This window comes from Pinus tabuliformis, chromosome 7, assembly GCF_031772625.1.
Source record: "Pinus tabuliformis cultivar Carrire ecotype Pingquan chromosome 7, CPIR1, whole genome shotgun sequence".
Lineage (NCBI taxonomy): Eukaryota > Viridiplantae > Streptophyta > Pinopsida > Pinales > Pinaceae > Pinus > Pinus tabuliformis.
In genome coordinates this window covers 438,979,250-438,993,074 of record NC_142293.1, presented here as the reverse complement: position 1 = coordinate 438,993,074, position 13,825 = coordinate 438,979,250, and the positions used below count along the sequence as shown (strand labels likewise).

The following is a 13,825-nucleotide window of genomic DNA, read 5'->3' as shown; positions in this document are numbered from 1 at the left end:
TAAAGCAAGGCTGGTGGTGAAAGGATTTGCCCAAAAACAAGGTATTGACTTCACTGAAATTTTCTCTTCTGTTGTTAAAATGTCATCCATTAGAGTCATTCTTAGTCATGGTGAATTGGAGGAAGAAATTTATATGGAGCAGCGAGAAGGATTCATAGAAAAAGGCGAAGAAGACCTTGTTTGTAGGATGAAGAAGACTCTATATGGGTTGAAACGGGCACCTCAAAAATGGTACACGAAATTTGATTCATTCATGTTGGAACATTGTTTTCACAGGTTGGAAGTTGACCATTGTGTCTATCTCAGGAGGTATGATGAAGGAAAGTATATCATAGTATTGTTATATGTGGATGACATGTTGATTGTTGGGCATGATAAGAATAAGATCAATAGGATGAAGAAAGATTTGGGTAGCAAATTTGCAATGAAGGATTTGGGACCAACACAACAAATATTAGGCATGCAAATTTTATGTGATAGGAAAAACAAAAGGTTATGGCTATCACAAGAAAAATATATCAAGAAAGTGCTTGACAGTTTTAATATGAAGGATGCCAAGCCAATTGGTACACCCCTTGCAGCTCACTTCAAGTTGAGATCTGAAATATGTCCTAGTGATGATAAGTAGAAGGAAGAGATGAGCAAGATTCCTTATGCTTCAGCAGTCTGCAGCTTGATGTATGCCATGGTATACACATGACCAAATATTGCATTTTCAGTGGGAGTAGTGAGCAGGTTCCTTTCCAATCCAAGCAAACAACATTGGCGAGCAGTAAAATGGGTTTTGAGGTATCTCAAGGGTACTAGTCATTATTGTTTATGTTTTGGTCATAATGAGACTGTGGTTGAAGGATTTATAGATGCGGATATGGCTGGAGATATGGACACCAGAAAGTCCACTACAGGTTATTTGTATACATCTGTAGGTGCAGCAATATCTTGGGTGTCAAGGCTACAAAGAATAACAACTCTCTCCAAAATAGAAGCATAGTACATAGCTGCAATAGAAGCTTGGAAAGAGATGTTGTGGATGCAACGATTCCTAGGAGAGATAGGAATAAAGCAAGACAAGTATGTGATATATTGTGATACTCAAAGTGCCATTCACTTGGCGAAAAACTCGGCATTTCATTCAAAAACCAAGCACATTGACTTAATGTACCATTGGATTTGGCATGTGTTGGAGGAAGAACAATTATCCTTGGAAAACATCCATACAGATAGGAACCTTGCTGATATGCTCACTAAGATTCTACCAAGAAATAAACATGAGTTATGTAGAGGTATGGTAGGACTCGGTGTAACTTGATTCATGACTCTTATTTGGCTTCAAGTGGGAGAATGTTAAGTGTCAAGCCAAACTATGGTACACTGTGCAAATGACAGTGTCAACTCCTCGACACTCTGCTGTCCCAGCCGTCACTGCCACACCTGCGCCAAACCTACCATACCGCCATTAACTTCTAAATATTCATCTGAAACAGATGGAGGATTCTAAATCCTCCTTCAGTCTCTATAAATTTGTAATTTATCTCACCAAGAATGGCAAGCTAAGGCCTAGGCCTATTGTATAATCAGAAGTGATTTCTATTCTCTAGTTATTTGATTTATGTGATTTATGTTCCCCCGTTATTTGATTATCTCTTCTACTTTGATTTATCTCTCTATCTCTGAGATTATTCTCTACTCTGTGCCCTGAACTAACATGCATAGGGAAGTCACTACCTTTTTACCCCCACAAAGTATGCAATGAATGATGTGACGTTGATTTTGTCGACCAATTTTTATTCGAAATGATTAATTAATTTGAACGTGTAGGTATTTATTTATGGAAATCGGATGCCTATAATTTCACTTACATCGCATTTGCCATTCACTTAAAACTGAGTGGTAGCAAAGAAAAGCGTGCAGATAATTTTAAATTGTCTATCAATTTTTTTTTTTTTTTTTTGCTTGTGTCTGTTCAAGGTTGTTAAGCTTTCATGACTTCTAGAACGTGACGATGGAAGCAAGAGGTATAGGCAGAGACAGAGGCAATGAGCGAATATTTTCCCAACCAGAAAGTGGTGGTGGAGTGAGAGTTTCCAATGCAGAAAGTGGTTTGACGATTAAAGATGAAGAAAAAGTAAAATTCAATTCCAGCAAATTCAGAGTTTGTGATAAAATCTCCCTGCCAAACAAAGTCTCCCCGCTTATGAAAATTGCAAAATTGGAAAATGCAATTAACAACCTTCAGCAACCCACAACTGAACTGAATGTGTCCAACAAGAAGGAGATTTAATTAAGCAATACAAATGCAAGATAATAGAAGTTGCTCTTAAAAAGCAGAATAAAATACTCTAGAAGGAGTTAGAGAGTACCAAGTGTTGGTTGGAAAAGCAAAATCAGAGAGTTGAAAAATCAATGGTTGAAAATGTTAGACTTAACAAACAAGTTGAGGAGCTGAGCATCAAGTTTGGAAAGCTGCAGGAAACCCATGATAAAATATTGCATGAAAAGAATAATGTAAGATAGAGTTCGAATCGCTACATGCATATTTACAATGTCAACTTTCATCATTTTCTCCTACAACAAAGTTTTTGAAAGAAAAAACGAAGTCCTTACAATGTGAAGTTTCATTATTTGCTACTGCAAAAATGTCTCTGGAAAACGAAAGTAATTCCTTACAATGTGAATTTTTGTCAATCGCAACTGCAAAATTGTCTATAGAAAAGGAAACAAACTCCTTACAAAGTGAAGTTTCGTCACTTACTGCAGCAAAATGTCTCTAGAAAAGGAAAGGAACTCCTTACAAAGTGAAATGGACAGAAGATTTTTGGCTTCAGAAGAAGAAAAGGTAAATCTTAAGGCCACAGTGGGAAAGTTGGAAACAACCCTAGATTCTGCAAGAAAGGATCTCGAATCTTTGAGGGCTATGGAAGCGAAGAAATAGGGCGAGATATTTGATTTACGACATCAGATAGTTGATTTATGAAATGAGCTTTTGGACAATGCAGAGACAAACACGTGCCTCAAGCAGAAAAACAATTGTTTGATGAACCAAATGAACAAATGTACAAAAGAAAATGGGCATCTTCAAGAGAGAATTAGGGAATTGGAAAGTGCCCTGAATCACCTGAAAAAGGATCTTGAATATAAAGATGTTGAGGTGAGAGTTGACAGAACGTCAAAAGCCAAAAGCAAATGTGGCAAGTGCAGTGAATCAACCTTGAATTTTGTGAGTGAATGTAAAAGGCAATCAAAGTCGACGTGTGAAAGGCAAGGATGTAAGCAAGTGGTTAAGGAGCGAACACCAAAGTAGGTGGCTGCAAAGAAACCAACAAATTCTCGGCCATAAATAGCATGGCGGTGAAGAAGGCTATGTTTTCAGAATTATGAGTTTTGTGATTGTAAAGTTTAGTTATTTTCCCGGTCATTGTAATTCATCTCAATATAAAAGTCAATGAGTAAGATAATAGAAGTCTTATTTTCAAGATTGCAAATGAAGTTTAGCTGGAATATAATATTTTTTTTTTTTATTATTAGTATAGATTTATTTTAAACACCTATTTAATATGAGTGGATAGGGATTTAATTTCTTTACTTGTAAGTATTTCTTAAATAATAATTTAATATGAGTGGATAGGTATCCAATTTCTTCGCTTGTATTTTTTTTTGTAATTTTTAATTCAATTTTTATTACATTTTTTTAATCTTAATTTTGGTGGCTTGAATTAGTAATGTACTTTAATCACATTAGTAATAATCTTCACATTTGTTTATGTATTAAGAAAATGGACACATCGCCGATAATTAAGAGGAAATGTGTATAGAAATGTGCATGTGTTTAACCCAATCTTAACACATACATATAACTTTGTTCCTCTGATTTTTCCATTTTGTTGGTTTTTTTTAATAAATATAAATTTGAAATTTTAAAGAAATATTTTTTTTGTTATTGTAGTTGGAAACCTAAATACAATCAACAGAAAAACCCACAATAAAGTTACAAGACAGAATACAAACATGGATGGAAATCCCAATCCAAAAACACATATTACTACTTAATTAAATGAATTAAGAATATAAATCAAAGAGATTAAACACACAAGGAAATCAAAATAACTCTCATTAGCCACATCCCTTGAGAGTGTCGGTCGTTTCTCAAGTGTCAAACCAATAGCTTGATATGAACAAGTTCAGAAATTTGGCAAGATATATTGATTACAGAAGCTTGATGTTATTGCAAATGCTCAGGCGTTTCTTAAGTGTAAAACCAATTCCTTGGTTAAGGCGCAAGTTTGAAGACTTACCGATTTGGATCGATTTGGAGGGCAGGGGATTTGTATTAGTACTTTTTTACCTATTTTAACAAGTTAAGAGGTAGATATAAATCTTTTGGATTAATCCTATTATTTAGATTTAGTAAATCTTTTGAACCGATTAGTTTATTCTGAAAACAAAAATCCACAGAAAACTTCAAAAATTTAACATGATTCATGCAAAATATAGCAGGATTCATGCGGATCCTTTCTATGATGCAAACCAAATTCATTAGCTTTATATTATTGCTTTGAACAGTTGTAAGTCAATACAAAATTTTGAAACCTGATGTCAACACAAAAGTTTCCCTGACCTTAACAAGAGGTTTGGCAGGATCCATCGATTACAGAAGCTTATGTGTTTACAAAAGCTTGATGTTAACACATAAGCTTCAATCTTTGGCAGGATTGATACAAGTTCTTTCTGGAGTGGAAAACTAAACCAGTACTTTTGTATTATCACTTGAAAGCAATTTAATGCAATACATGTGAAAATTTTACTATCAAAAAGGAGAAAAAACTTCTAGCAGAGATCAATACCCATTGTAATAAACGTGAAAATCCAAATTTTCCACACAACCAAGTTAACTCGACAACATTAGCAATTCATCCCAGAAAATCAGCCGGGCAAAGATAAATTAAAAGCTACACTCACACTAAAATGGCCTTCATCTCTATTTCTGCGCAATCTAATCAAGCATAAGGGATGCCTCCACGTTGAACACACTAATTAGTGATTGATATTCGTGACAGTGACCACAAATGCATAAAATTTGGAGAGAGATATGCGGAAATAAGACACCATTAGATTCAATATATAGAAGCTCAATGCAGATGGAGCTCTTCTCTGCAGTTTGCAAAGTAGTACATAGAAATGCATACTGTATATATTCATCTCATAACATGCCAATTTCTTGCATTCTTTGCGATTCTTTTATATTTATCGTACCATAGAAAATCCAAAACCCAACGAATGGCACATTTTCGGTCAAAGGAAAAGGCAATGGAACATATAAATATACAGAATACGAAATTGAAATTATTCCAAACTTTTGCAGTCTTAGCCACAAATGAATCCAGGTATTCATGAATACCATCACAATAGATAAATAGTCCACCTAAGCACTACAACCTTTTATTTTTATATTCACTGGTGGCACAGATTCTCAGGCAGGAGAACCCATGAGAAATAGTAGCAGGGCTCGGCCAAAATCCATAACAGAAAGAGGCGATGAAAACCCGAAAACCGACACAAGCGCCTGTGGAGGCAATAAAAGCTAGTCAGAGTCATTATATATGTTATATTCTGCCAACACAGCCTAACAAGCAGGGTCGTTTGTGGGAGATCTTAAGGCAAAAGGCCCAGTCTTTCTTTCGTCCGAATCGATCCCATTGTTGTGAGTAAGGTAAACTGGACCTCGGCTGCTATCAGTTTTAAGGTTGCATGAGGTTGGGCTGCTCACTGTAAATGCCTCGCAGGCTTCGTGCTCGTGCTCACCCTTAACAGCGATACTGAAAAGCCCATCGTTGTCGGTGTGTTGTTCATTATAGAACAATCTCTTACCAGCAGGATCCTTGCACTCAACAGCTACAGTGGCACCTGCACAGCACTCATACTCAAAATATCAGAACCAAACATAGGGCTGCCCTGTGCATTCTATGCTTCAGACTGAAACCCGCATTTCTCTCAAAACCAGAGTGTAGAAAATGAAAGCAATGTGAACACAATAGCAAAAGGGAAAAATAGATGTTGAAATATTATTTTCAACTGCAGGGCCTGTCCTTTGGCATACTCCTGTACTGATGAATCAACAGCCATACCTCTACATTGATGAAACTGCCATTAAACAGCCGCAGCTCCAGTCTTTTCCTGAATCAGTCATTACACAACAATTTATTACGGAATGGTGGTCACTCACGGAATGATGGTAATTTATTGTTGTAGTTGGTAAATGTAGGTAGGATTTTAATTTTACTTTATTTTAATTCACAGGTATAGTTTTGCTTTTACGGCAAGTAAAAAGACGTGAAGTTCAGTTTTTGAAAAATCTGAAAAATGTAATGCAGACACAGCAGTGTGTGTAAGTTTTTTTTGAGGAACAGAGACAGAGCTCTCTTTGTAATGCACAGCAGTGCAAAAGTTTTTTTATGTATGCAGCAACATGAATGTATGAATTTTTTTTACACACAACAGTGTAAAATGTTTCAAGGAAGAAACAGAGTGTTACAGTAGCGTGTTACAGCAGCGTTCTGAGCTGAAACAGAGTGTTACAGCAACATGTTTTGTAAATGCACAGGAGTGCAGTCACAGCAATGCAAAGTGCAGACACAGCAGTCAAAAACAGCGTGTTGATTTTTCAGAGGAGACAGAATATTTTGTTTTCTGCAAAATACAGCAGTGCAGACTCAGTAATGTATTTTCTGTTTACAGCATGAAATTTTTAAGTCTTGAACTGTCTCTAAAAGTAGCCTTGTTGAATCCCTCTGTCAAGAGGAAAGTTTTTTTTTAAAGAACAATCTTTTATGAAATTCCTGTAACAGTTAGTTTACTTTTAATAAACGCAAGTTAATCTTTTCCTGTTGCTGTTACACCGTAACCAAAAAAAATACCTGACGTCAAAAATTTACGTTGCTGAAACACCACGATCAGCGTTGCTGAAACACCAGTTACAGCAACTAAAAAAAAAACTGTGTTGCTGAAACACCATTTCCAGCAAGCGATTTTCTGGGTTTTCTGTGTTAAAACAGAGTATAAAAACAGAGCAATTTTTTTGTCTGTCTATTATGGAATTTTCACAAATTTTCAACATGGTATCAGAGCTAGTCCAGGCTCTTTGAAGTGTCAAAGAAGTTGAAGGAAGGGTTTATTGCTGTAGCAACTTCACCAGCAGAGTGAAGACAGTCAGTGATTTTTTTTTTTTTACAGTGAAGTATTGAAAGAATGGCTAGCACAAGCACTGGTATGGGTATGTTTAACACCCAGGTCCCACAGTTTAATGGGAAGAACTATGACTACTGGTCAATAACTATGAGAGCCCTGTTTGCCTCTCAAGATTTATGGGAAATAGTTGAAGATGGTTTTGAAGAACCAAGAGATGAAACTGAGTTCAATGCATTAACTCAGGGAGAGAAGGATCAGCTGAAGAGCAATAGGAAGAAGGATGCAAAGGCCACTTTATTGTTGCATCTAGCAGTAGACCAGAGTATATTTCCAAGGATAGCAGCAGCTAAAACATCAAATGAAGCATGGCAAACCCTCAAGACAGCCTATCAAGGCATGGAGAGAGTGAAGACGGCAAAACTACAATTGCTGAGAAAGCATTTTGAGAACTTGAAAATGAAGGAGTCAGACAACATTGAATCATTCTTCACTCATGTGATTGGTGTAATCACACAAATGAGAACTCATGGAGAAACAATTGAAGATAGAAGAATAGTGGAGAAAATATTGAGGGTCTTACCCTCAAGGTTTGATGCCATAGTCACCACCATTGAAGAGACAAAGGATCTCTCAAACTATTCAGTTGACGAGCTACATGCATCACTGATAACACTTGAGCAGAGGTTGAGTAGGAATGAAAACTCATCCCTTGAGCAAGCCTTCAAGACCCAGATGTCCTTTGGAAGAGGAAGAGGTCAAGGAAGAGGAAACCGAAGAGGAAGAGGCAGAAGCCAGAACAAAGGTGGAAGGAACAACCCATCAAATGCACAAGGAAGAGGCAGCAATCCAAATCAGAATCAAGGTCAAGGCAGCAGCCAACAAAGAGAACAATATCATGCTCAAGGACAAAGGTATGATAAATCTAATGTTCAATGCTATTATTGCAAAAAGTATGGACATTATGCTAGTGATTGTAGAAAGAAACAGCATGATATGAACAGCAGACAAAATGCAAATGTTACAAGAGAAAACAGCAGTCAAGAAAATGTCCTGTTGGCTTGTAACATGGCTGAAACACATAGTGAGGACATATGGTTTTTAGATTCAGGTTGCAGCAACCATATGACAGGGAATATAGCCCTCTTTTCTGCCTTAAATCAGAATTTGAAATTAGAGGTCACACTAGGAACTGATAGTAAAGTGTCTGTTATGGGAAAAGGGGAGGTAAAAATATTTACAAAGCAAGGAGAAAAAAAAACCATAGCAGATGTTTACTATGTCCCCGGAATGAGATGTAACCTATTGAGTGTTGGACAACTTATCCAAAAGGGTTACAATGTTTACTTTGTAAATGATGTGTGCACCATCATGGACATACCACCCAGCAAAAGATGCATTGCTGAAGTGAAGATGACAAGGAATAGGATGTTCCCTCTCCGGATCAGGGCAGACTTGAAGAACAAGAAGGAAATGGCAGCAGTCACCCAAGAGGCCTTCCAAAGCGTGCCAAAGGATGAGAACTGGTTATGGCACTTGAGATTTGGGCATCTAAATTTTGGAGGTCTAAACTTATTGAGCAGAAAAGGAATGGTAAAGGGATTACCATTGATAGAGAAACCGGACAGCCTATGTGAAGGATGCATTTTGGGAAAACAACATAGAGAGAGTTTTCCATCAGGGAAAAGTATAAGGGCAAAGGCACCCTTAGAGATTATCCACTCAGATTTGTGTGGACCAATGCAAGCTCCATCATTAGCTGGCAGCCTATATTTCTTGACGTTCATTGATGATTTTACAAGAAAGACTTGGATATATTTCCTCAAGAACAAAAGTGAGGTCTTTGAGAAATTCCAAAATTTCAAAGCACTTGTGGAGAACCAAAGCGGGCTGCATATAAAAGTTTTGAGAACTGATAGAGGAGGTGAGTATATCTCAAATGAATTCCTAAAATTTTGTAGAGAAAATGGAATACATAAACAGTTCACAACTCGGTACACTCCGCAGCAAAATGGAGTTGCTGAAAGGAAAAACAGAACCATCATGGAGATGGCAAGGAGCATGTTGAAGGCAAAGCATTTGCCAAATGAGTATTGGGCTGAAGCTGTACATTGTGCAGTTTATATATTGAACAGGTGTCCTACAAAAGCAGTCTTGAACAAAGTGCCAGAAGAGGCATGGAGTGGGAGAAAGCAAGGAGTCACCCACATGAGAGTTTTTGGGTGTGTGACCTATGCACACATACCAGATCAGCTAAGGAGGAAGTTGGACAGCAAAGGGGAGAAATGCATCTTCATTGGATACAGTGATGAATCCAAAGCCTACAGGCTGTACATTCCATCTACCAAGAAGTTTTTTGTGAGCAGGGATGTTCAATTCATTGAAGAGGAAGCTTGGGATGGAAGCATAGAGAAAACAGTGAACATTAAAAACTGTTTGTCTCATGATGAAGATGAAGAGGAGGTGGCTGAAATGAATCCCCAAATAGCAGCACCAACACAAGGACAGCAAGGAACACCATTGAGGATCAATGAGAGTGCTTCTCCAAGCACACCACAAGGAGGAAATTCAAGTGCATCTTCAAGCACTTGCACACCAAGTGAACGAGGTAAGAAGTTTAGAAATCTAAGTGAAATTTATGAAGAAGGAATGAATTCCTTATTTGCCTTGTTTTGTCATGTTGATGATCCTATTCATTTTGAAGAAGCTATTAAAGATAGAAAATGGATAGAAGCTATGGATGAGGAAATTAATGCCATAGAGAGAAACAAAACATGGGATTTGGTTGAGTTACCAAAAGGCAAAGAAGTCATTGGTGTGAAATGGGTCTATAAGACCAAGAGCAATGCTGAAGGCAAGATAGAAAGGCACAAGGCAAGGCTGGTTGTCAAGGGGTACAAACAGCAGTATGGGAGAGATTATGAGGAGACTTTCGCACCAGTTGCAAGAATGGAAACCGTGAGAGCAGTGTTGTCCATAGCAGCACAAAACAAATGGAAAGTCTACCAAATGGATGTGAAATCAACATTCCTAAATGGAGTGTTAATGGAAGAGGTCTATGTGGAACAGCCTCTCGGATATGAGAAGAAAGGTGAAGAGCACAAAGTGTGCAAATTGAAGAAAGCTCTTTATGGGTTGAAGCAAGCACCAAGAGCATGGTACAGCAGGATAGATTCATATCTATTGGATAATGAATTTGACAAATGTGAAGGAGAGCCCACAGTCTACATCAAGGAAAAGGATGGTAAAATTTTAATTGTTGTCTTGTATGTAGATGATGTTATTTTCACTGGAAATGATATTTATCTTATTGAGAATTTTAAATCAGTCATGAAGGATGAATTTGAAATGACTGACATGGGTTTGTTGAGATACTTCTTAGGCATAGAAGTAGATCAAAATGAAAAAGGAATTTTTATATCTCAAGCAAGATATGTAAATCAAGTTTTGGGCAGATTTAAGATGGAAGAATGCAAGGCAGCGATCACTCCCACAGTAATGGGATTAAAGCTCAGCAGAGAGGACAGCAGCAAGGATTTTGATCCTAGCTTGTATAAAAGCATTGTGGGAAGCCTTATGTATTTAACAGCAACTAGACCTGATTTAATGTATGCTGTTAGTTTGATTTCCAGATTTATGGAGAGGCCAAAGGAGGCACATTGGCAGGCAGCAAAGAGAATTTTGAGGTATGTAAAAGGCACTAAAATGTATGGAATTTTATATCATGCCTCAGAACATTCAGATTTGGTTGGGTACACAGATAGTGATTGGGCTGGAAGTGTAGATGATCGGAAAAGCACTTCCGGTTATGTTTTTCATATGGGTTCAGGAGCCATTTCATGGGCTTCCAAGAAACAGCCAATTGTGGCATTGTCTACAGCAGAAGCAGAGTACGTGGCAGCTACAGCAGCAGCATGTCAAGCAGTCTGGATGAGAAGGATGTTAAGGAGCTTAGGCCAAGAGCAGGTAAAAGGAACTGTGATTTATTGTGACAACAGTTCTGCTATTGCATTATCCAAAAATTCTGTGTTTCATAAGAGAACGAAACACATAGACACAAGGTTTCATTATATCAGAGAGTTGGTAAATGATGGAGAAATTGTCTTAGTACATTGCAAAACTCAGGAGCAGGTTGCAGACATTCTAACCAAGCCTTTGGGACAGAAAAGTTTTGAATTTTTGAGGAAATGTCTGGGTATGACTGATAACCCAGCAGTTGAAACTAAAGGGGAGTGTTGAAATATTATTTTCAACTGCAGGGCCTGTCCTTTGCCATACTCCTGTACTGATGAATCAACAGCCATACCTCTACATTGATGAAACTGCCATTAAACAGCCGCAGCTCCAGTCTTTTCCTGAATCAGTCATTACACAGCAATTTATTACGGAATGGTGGTCACTCACGGAATGATGGTAATTTATTGCTGTAGTTGGTAAATGTAGGTAGGATTTTAATTTTACTTTATTTTAATTCACAGGTATAGTTTTGCTTTTACGGCAAGTAAAAAGACGTGAAGTTCAGTTTCTGAAAAATCTGAAAAATGTAATGCAGACACAGCAGTGTGTGTAAGTTTTTTTTGAGGAACAGAGACAGAGCTCTCTTAGTAGTGCACAGCAGTGCAGAAGTTTTTTTATGTACGCAACAACATGAATGTATGAATTTTTTTTTACACACAGCAGTGTAAAATGTTTCAAGGAAGAAACAGAGTGTTACAGTAGCGTGTTACAGCAGCGTTCTGAGCTGAAACAGAGTGTTACAGCAACATGTTTTGTAAATGCACAGGAGTGCAGTCACAGCAATGCAAAGTGCAGACACAACAGTCAAAAACATCGTGTTGATTTTTCAGAGGAGATAGAATATTTTGTTTTCTGCAAAATACAGCAGTGCAGACTTAGTAATGTATTTTCTGTTTACAGCATGAAATTTTTAAGTCTTGAACTGTCTCTAAAAGTAGCCTTGTTGAATCCCTCTGTCAAGAGGAAAGTTTTTTTTTAAAGAACAATCTTTTATGAAATTCCTGTAATAGTTAGTTTACTTTTAATAAACGCAAGTTAATCTTTTCCTGTTGCTGTTACACCGTAACAAAAAAAAATACCTGACGTCAAAAATTTACGTTGCTGAAACACCACGATCAGCGTTGCTGAAACACCAGTTACAGCAACTAAAAAAAAAACTGTGTTGCTGAAACACCATTTCCAGCAAGCGATTTTCTGGGTTTTCTGTGTTAAAACAGAGTATAAAAACAGAGCATTTTTTTTGTCTGCCTATTATGGAATTTTCACAAATTTTCAACAATAGATCTATTCAGAAAAGCACAAATAGCATTCCACATGGAGAATCTTAAAACCAGATCTATTCTTCAGCACCAGATCTTTTCAATAAGGAAATGCAGTCGCCCAAATGAAAACAATCTACAAAAACTGCAAAACGAATTGAAAAACTATCCAAGATGGTGGTTGCTGGCTTACCAGAGATGGCAGGTGAAATCCTGGTGGGGAATCCAGCAGCACAGTTATCGCAGTAAACCTTGCCCGTAACATAAAATTTATGGCCAGCATGAGCATTCGCAACACCCAACAAGGCAAAAAGGGCAATCAAGCCACACAAAGCGGATAGTTTGGCCATTGTTGAGATACCCACCTCGCCGAAAGAAGCAACAAAGATCAAAATACTTGTGGGATTAGGAATGGAAGAAGCAACAACACAAAGCACCTATATATGTTTGTATGATTCTTTGTTTGAGTGTGGAATAGCCAAGAGAATGGTGTGATATATATTTACACAGGCTTTCGCCCCAACATGTAAGCTGGTGATTATGAACAGATTTTCCGAGTAAGATATAACTGTCACAGTGTCCCTACTCCGCGTGAGCCTCGCTGTAAACATCTTTTTTTCTAAGTCATAAACATAAATTTTTGGATACTACAAGTCGTATCGTGGCCTGCTCCGCGTGGGCCTGGCTATAAGCATCCTTTTTCGGAACCATAAACATAAATTTTTGGATCCTACAAGTCGATCCTACAAGTCATATGGTGGCATGCTGAGCCATAAACATAAATTTTTGGATCCTACAAGTCATATGGTGGCATGCATGCATGTCGGGGGCGATTTGTGCCCTCTTAACATAATTGTTCATCATGTCTTAACATAATTTTCCATCATGTCTATGGGTGGTCCGCCTGAGGTTGGGTGTAAATAATTTTTTTTGGAGTCATAAATATAAATTTTTGGATTTTACAGTTGTATAGTGGTATCTATGGAAATTTTAGGGGCTAGTCCAGTAGGTTATTTTTCCATGATTTTTCAAAAAAAATTCAGCCAATTTCCAATTTTATAAAAGATGATTCGCCCAAATTTTAGAATATAAAATTATTTTACTTTAAAAATTGTTATCAGTATATAGAGACTATATATAAAATCATTATAAATTTGAATAATTTTGCAAATATATCAATAAACATTTTATAGTTTTCATATTAGGAATTATTCAGATTCGTCAATGTTTTTAAACTTCAAGAAAATTTTCCATCGTTAAAATTTTCCTTGGACTGGCATGCATGTTCTTGCATATGTTGGGGCAAGTTGTGCCCTCTTAAGATAAATGCCCATTATGTTTGAGGGTGGTGGGCTTACCTCTGAAGGCAC

The 13,825-nt window shown here is 37.2% G+C and overlaps 1 pseudogene; it reads right to left on the bottom strand.

Moving 5' to 3' along the window:
• Positions 1 to 5,305: 5,305 nt before the first annotated feature.
• Positions 5,306 to 12,805, bottom strand: LOC149247859 (major pollen allergen Lol p 11-like; annotated as a pseudogene).
• Positions 12,806 to 13,825: the final 1,020 nt, after the last annotated feature.